General features: G+C 34.6%; 1 pseudogene; it reads left to right on the top strand.

Moving 5' to 3' along the window:
• The first annotated feature begins 6,462 nt into the window (after positions 1–6,462).
• On the top strand, positions 6,463–7,506 carry LOC117977329 (olfactory receptor 4K15-like; annotated as a pseudogene).
• The last annotated feature ends 312 nt before the right edge of the window (positions 7,507–7,818 follow it).

Here is a 7,818-nt window from a genome sequence, read left to right as displayed (position 1 = left end):
ATGAAAAATATCCTTCAAAATGAAAGTGAAATGAAGACTTTGTAAGTCAAACAAAAGCAAGACATATCATGGTTGATATTATTCTACCACAAAAACGGAAAGTAAAGGAAGTCCCAAATTAAAAAAAAGTAGCAAGGTAGTAGATATAAACCCAACATATCATTTACATTATATGTAAATAGTATAAGAAGTCTACTAAAAGGCAGACATTGCTAGAATGAACAATACAAGCAAGAGCCAACTATTTGCTGCCTACCTTGAATCCACTTTAAATATAAAGACACAGACTACTTAAAACATAAAAAGATGAACAAAGATATACAATACAATGCAAATAGTAATTATAAAGGAGCTAAAGCAGTCACATCAATATCTGACTCTGTAGATTTCAGAAGAAAAAATATAATCAAAAGAGAAGCATGTCATATGATAAGGGGCTTAATCAATCATGAAGACACACCAATCCTAATCTGTTTGCACCTAATTTCAGAGTTTAAAATAGATAGAATCAAATATTTCTTATCAAATCAAATCCTCCACCTGACTTGAAAAATAACATAAACATAAAAACCTACAAAAAATGTTTATAGCAGTTTTATTCATAATCACCAAAAACAGAGATAAAGCAACCAAGAAGTCCTTCAATATACAAATGGATACACCAACTGTGGTGGAAATACAATGGGATACTATTCCATATAACAAAGAAAGAGCTATTAATCCATGCAACAACAAGAATGAATCTTGAATGTATATTGCTAAATGAAAGAAGACAGTTGAAAAGGCTACACTTTGTACAATTTCATTTGTCTCATGTTCTGGAAAAGGCACATCTGTGGGCATGGAAAACAGAAGAATGGTTTCCAGGTGTTTGAGGAGGGGAAGTGGTTATCTGTAAAGGGGTGCACAGGGGAGTTTTGATCATGACACATCTAGACTGTATGGTACTAGAGTCTTGAGTTTTGTATTATGAACCTAGAGTCCCATTAATGCTCAAATTCTTTATTTGAACTCAGAAGTATAAATGTTTGCAAAATTATTTGGAGTCTCTTTACTAGAATCTACTCTGTAGGATACAGTATCTCTATTGTATTAATAAAGCAGCTTTCACTTTTTTACTCTAAAATCCTTGCCCTAGAAACCAAGCACATGGCTCTTGTGAAGCTGTCAAAATGCCAAGGTGTTTGCCGTGTAATATGCACAGTCACATGATGACTCCCCATCAATTTTTGACACTCCCAATAGTGCTTTTCTAAAGCTCTTCGGAAGCATAAAGAATTAGCTAACAAAATTACTCATTGCTTTTTAAAAAAAGTGTTACATCTCTTACAGAACAAAGCATTTCCATTAGGCCTGCTGCTTCTTCCATTTGTGAAATCCTCAAGGTGATGCACCATAATTATTGTGGGCAAACAAATTGTCTCACGTAATTATCCCTGATTAAGGTATTTCTGCTATCACAACTCTCCTCTGGGTCTCTTGGTCACTACAGTCCAGTGACGTCAAATTCCTAATGAGCTTGTAATAATCGTGATGGCTTTTCTTATATCAGTGTGCTGAATATACTGATACTGCAGAGTGTAAAAGGTGAAGACTGAAGTCTGGAAAGACATGGGTTCTCTATCTTTGTCCCTCATCCAATGGCTCCTGGTGAATTTTGTTTTCCTGGGTAGGTGCTGATATTTTAAGGCCAGGGACAGAGACTGAGTCAGAACAGAACAGAGACCGGAGACAGTCAATTATCCTCCGTATTGTTTTAAATTAATCTTTGAATATTCTATGCCCATTTTACCTATTTACCATTGTCCCAATACCTAACTCTGAAGAGTGACTGCTGCCATCACTTTACTAAAACCAGGTGTTTTACGCTTTTGATTGGATATACCTTAATTTCAATATAATATTTTATAATTATTCTTATCTTTGAATTGACTTACTCATTTTGGATCATGTTTTTCAAAAACCGGAGACTGCATTTGGGAGAGGGAATTCTACTCTTTTTTTGAGGAAACACAGAGCACCTGGGAGGGTATGTAATTTGCTTACAACTATAAAGTTATTGAGTGAAAGATAGAATTGGAAAATATATTTTCTATATCCTAGGCTAATACATGTATTTAATTTTTAAAAATTAATATATTCTTTTATCTCAATAACTTTTAGGATACAAGCAGTTTTTGGTTACACTGTTAAATTATATAGTAGTGAAGTATAAGATTTTTAGTTCACCTATCACCCACAAACACAAGTAGTGTACATTGTACTCAAGATGGCTAATACATTTTTGATAGTCCATAATGTCTTTGGCCAGCATCCATTGATTTGAACTTCAGGTTTTTAAAGCTTATAGTTTAGAATGGTCCTTGTTAATCTATGACTAGAAAGTAGTAATATAAACCACTAATGAAATTTAACATTTCTTGCTGGATATATATTCTATTTGTGAACAAAAGCATATCCCATATATAATTCCTTAAAATATATTTTAAAATATTACTATTATGGTAAATTCATTATATCACTACTGCACAAGATGTTTGATTTAGTTATATAATGATTATATATATCTGTCAGAAGCAAGTAAAAAGTCACCTACACTTTGAATCAAGGGAAAGTCAGATGAAAGGAAGAAAACCCTAAATCTTCCCTGATGAAATTTTTGATAAAATAATGCAATATCTTACTACTTCAGAGTCTTTACAGATCCCAAATCATATAAAAATCACTATTATTGATGGTACTTCCTAAAACATTCTCCAGTTTTATAGATCCAGTGAGGCTGAATCCTTTGCAAAATTGTGAAGCAGAAGATTTTGTTTTCAGCATTTCTTCTTTTCAGTCTACTCTTTTTCTCCTTTCAGATTCCCGACTGCTCCAAATGCTCCTCTAGTTGCCTAAGACTTAGATTAAGATACAGCATCCAGACCTGTCTCACCTCCTTGAAAACAACTCAGCTACAGACACCCTGAATCCACTTCTGTCTTGTTTAGAAGTAAATTCTTTATGACTTATCTCCTGAGGGATTGTTCTGTTTTCTTAGGAGATGTGGAAGTAACAACGAAATTCTTCCCAAGCATTAATGACTATAGATTATAGGATAGCTCCACACTTTCCATTTCATCTTAGGTAAGTAAAAGTGTTTTGTCAGCATCCTTCTGAAGACCATGCACCAGCATTTGTCTCCAATATAGTCTATAATAGAGAGACTGCTATTTCTCTGATCTGCATTTGGAGTGGGAGGGGGGTCAGGGGAACAGCAATATTGGCAAGTTTGTGAAAGATACCTATTTGAACTTGTAGAGTTTGGTGGCCCCTGTAAACGATACCTATTTATTTCACTTCATCTATCAGTCATAATATCTGAGATAGAAATATTGAGGCAAGATTCATTTGACAGAATTTAAAATAGGAGGGAACTGAGATTTGCTGAGCACAGCCCTGTATACATACATTAATCCATCTTCAAATTTTCAAGAATTTTTTTTAAAAAACGCCTTTACATAAAACATCTACTTATTGGAAACTCATTCTTGTGTGAGTCAGACCACATAATGTAAAATTATGAGAAAATACTTCTTCTGATCTAAAATAATACATTATTAAGAATGCATACATATACTTAGTCACTGCAGTTGGTTAAAGAATTTTCATTTATATAATCTTTTAAGAAATATTTTTAGTGTCTCTTTGAGGTTAATAGTCTCAAGATTTAATATTTGATGATAATAATCCCTGAATGGCTAAAGGAACTGCTCAGCGTCACACAGTTACCCAATGATACAACATAGAACATTTTAAAATAATAGCTTTGTTTTGACTACAGTACAGCGATTTTATTGGGAACAAAAATACAGTCCATTTTATCTAATAGGGAATGTACTAGGGGTAAAGGGAAGTGAATTCGTCAGCTTGTCTAAATAAGGAAAGGGTTATTAATATTAGCAAATAATTTTTAGGGAGACAAGTTATAAACCTAACTGCCTCATCACCAGTGCATAGCACAGTGCCTGGGGAAAAGCAGGCATTTAAATTTATATAAAGTAAATGAACCAAAAAAGAATGGATTTAGGTAAGAAACAGGTTCAGAGTTCATGTGTTCCACCACTTTCATCTTATATACTAAGAAAGTTCTTGATTGAATCAATTTGCCCAATGTTTTCTCCATGAAAAACAGGGTCTTTTCTTTTTCTGAGCACCTGAAGAAGCCAATGAAAATGGAACAATAGAGCTCTGCAGAAGAGTCAGAAAAGCTATCGGGAGGATGATTCTTATGACTGTCTTTCACACAGTTGGATTGTGTGTCTTAGCCTAAAGACACCAGGAAGTTTCTGTGCTCAGAAATGCCTCCTGATGCCCCTCTCTGCTGCAGCACCCGGAGGGTCTCCATAAGACACTCATTCCTTGTGCTTATGGCTTTGCTCTTTCTGATGGAGTACCTATGAACTCCTATTCGCTGATTTTGTTAGATTTTACTTCTATTCATGCCTTAGGGATTCAATGCAGTATTTACGTCACAGGATTGAAGGGTCAGGACTTCTGGGAAGTGAGAAGAAAGAGAGATTTGTATAATTTTTTTCGGTAGCCTGCTTTACCTTCAAGCTCCACTTGTTAAACTCTTCTAAAAAGCCTAGAGCCATAGTTTTGATATGTGATAATCTGTGATAATACAAGAGTCCTCCCTTATCCATGATTTTGTTTTCAGCAGTTTCAGTTACCTCAGGTCAACTGTGGTCCAAAAATATTAACCTATTTTGAGAGCGAGACAGAGGAAAAAAAGAAACACATTCACATAAATGCTATTTCAGTATCTTGTTATACTTATTTTATTGTTAGTTATTACTGTTCATCTCTCACTGTGCCCGATTTATAAATTAAACTTTATCTTAGGTATGCATGTATAGGAAAAATATAGCTTATATAGGAATCAGTACTATCAGTGGTTTCAAGCATCCACTGGAGGTCTTGGAACACATCATTTGCAAATAAGGGAGAAAATTTGTATTTTTTTGGGAGAATTGGAGATTTGAAATACAGAAGTGAGTCTAAATTTGGTTTCTGGGAGTTAAAATTATTTATCACACGTTCTGTTCTTATAAATAAACCCTCCAGTCTAACCCAAAGAGAGACTTAGCAATTTGCAGCTATGATCTAAGAAGACATTAATATCAAAAATTGCAAGTGGTTAGAAATGAGTAAAATAAAAGACATCCTCTCCCAAGAGCTGATTAAGATGTAGAGAAAGATTCTTCAAAATCAGATAATGTAATGCTCCTTTAAAATTCACATTTTATTTTTTCTTATTTACCATAAAACTTTTCTAAGTTCTAAATAGCTTCTACAAATAAAAATGACATAAAAGGAAGAAAGTTCTGATAACATAGAATATAGAGTAACTGAGTAGAAAAGAAAAATCTTTTTTTCCTGCTCTGATTTCCTTAGTAATAAGTAATATAACTCATTAGTTATATTAGTATTTATAGTAAGCAATATAACTTATAAGTTTTTAAGCCACATCACATCAAATGAAATATCAATCATAGCTCAATAAACTGTCTATGGTTAGTAACACCAATGGCTAAGTTTAAAGACGCTTCATACCTTCAGGGATTAATTGAAAGGAACCAGTGTGCTAGATTTCATGATAAAGTAGAACTCCATGAAAAGCTGAATCATAAAAGAGTTCCAATAATATTGGGGCCTTTCAATTTTGCCAGGGTTCTGTACTTTAGTTTACATAATGTTTAACTGTAGAGAAGAAATAAGATATAATCACTTAAGGCAATGATTTCTCCTGTGAGCTCTCTTACACAAATCTAATGCTGTCTCTCTTTCTCTCTAATTTTCATAATTATGCAACTTATGTATAGAAAAGAGAAAAAAGCAAAAGTTCATATTTCAGTAAGTTTTCATAAAGTAGACACTCCCATGTAACTATCAACCACATCAAGAAAGAATATTACCAGCACTTCAGAAACCCCTCCCATGACCACTTCCTGTCCCTTAAGGATAACTGCTATGAGGTTTTTCTACACCTTAGTTTTGCCATTTTTGAACTTCATTTAAATAGACCAATACAGTGTATACTCTTTTGTGTCTAACTTTTTTAGTCATCAAGTTTGTGAAATTATCTTCCTCTGTGGCAGATGTTCAAAAAATTTTTACTATCATTTACTTTAGAAAAATTGGTTTAGATTTTGTCTCTGTAGACTTTTAGACTGGATTTCTGTAGTGTCACAAAAACTTCAGATGCTCAAATTCATTTTTAAATTGTCGATTTTATTTCTTAAATTAATGTATTTAGATATCCCAGTTGGTTGAACATCTCCTTGACAAGTCTCCCCTTTAACCCAATCTTCCACACTTAGCTGTATAACTTGTAATAACTCATGAAAACCCAGACACATACATAGGAATAGGAATTGGAATTCTGAAAAGTTTAAGTGTAATTGGAAAACCAAACCCATGCTCACTTCATTAACTGATCTCTGTTTCTCTCCTATTCATGTAGCTGAAATTAAGTCCCTTCCAAAATTCAATGAATGAGACAAATCATTCTTGGGTGACAGAATTTGTGTTGCTGGGACTGTCTAGTTCAAGGGAGCTCCAACCTTTCTTGTTTCTTATATTTTCACTACTTTATCTAGCAATTCTGTTGGGCAACTTTCTCATCATCCTCACTGTGACCTCAGATTCCCGCCTTCACACCCCCATGTACTTTCTGCTTGCAAACCTGTCATTTATAGACGTATGTGTTGCCTCTTCTGCTACCCCTAAAATGATTGCAGACTTTCTGGTTGAGCACAAGACTATTTCTTTTGATGCCCGCCTGGCCCAGATTTTCTTTGTTCATCTCTTCACTGGCAGTGAAATGGTGCTCCTAGTTTCCATGGCCTATGACCGTTATGTTGCTATATGCAAACCTCCCCACTACATGACAATCATGAGCTGCTGTGTATGTGTTGTGCTCGTCCTCATTTCCTGGTTTGTGGGCTTCATCCATACCACCAGCCAGTTGGCATTCACTGTTAATCTGCTATTTTGTGGTCCTAATAAGGTAGATAGTTTTTTTCTGTGACCTTCCTCTAGTGACCAAGTTAGCCTGCATAGACACTTATGTTGTCAGCCTACTAATAGTTGCAGGTAGTGGCTTTCTTTCTCTGAGTTCCTTTCTCCTCTTGGTTGTCTCCTACACTGTAATACCTGTTACAGTTAGGAATCGCTCCTCTGCAAGCATGGTGAAGGCCCGCTCCACATTGACTGCTCACATCACTGTGGTCACTTTATTCTTTGGACCGTGCATTTTCATCTATGTGTGGCCCTTCAGCAGTTACTCAGTTGGTTCTTGCTGTATTCTACACCATCTTCACGTCTATTTTAAACCCTGTAATCTACATGCTAAGAAACAAAGAAGTGAAGGCAGCTATGTCAAAACTGAAGAGTCGGTATCAGAAGCCTGGTCAGGTTTCTGTAGTCATAAGAAATGTTCTTTTCCTAGAAACAAAGTAAACTTATGAGACTGTTACCACTTTAGCCCTGTCTCCATACACTTACAAGTGGATTCACTGTAATCTTAAAGCAAATCAACTTGGCCTGTGGGAAAGGTCAGTTGATTGATTCGAAGCAAACTGTAATGATAATAAAAACTCATGAAATAAACTTTAGTGATTTTAAGTATTCTTTCCCCATTGTATATTTTTTTTAATTTCCTACTTTGTATTCTTTATTTTAAAACTTAAGATATAGACTTTGATGACATTGAGAAAATGGCATTGCCTTATAAATAAATGGTTAATATACTATTATCTCTCCCTTTGAAAA

The sequence above is a fragment of the Pan paniscus genome, chromosome 14, assembly GCF_029289425.2.
Source record: "Pan paniscus chromosome 14, NHGRI_mPanPan1-v2.0_pri, whole genome shotgun sequence".
Taxonomy (NCBI): Eukaryota; Metazoa; Chordata; class Mammalia; order Primates; family Hominidae; genus Pan; species Pan paniscus.
Note: the sequence above shows the minus strand (reverse complement) of the source record. Positions and strands in the feature narration are given on the sequence as shown.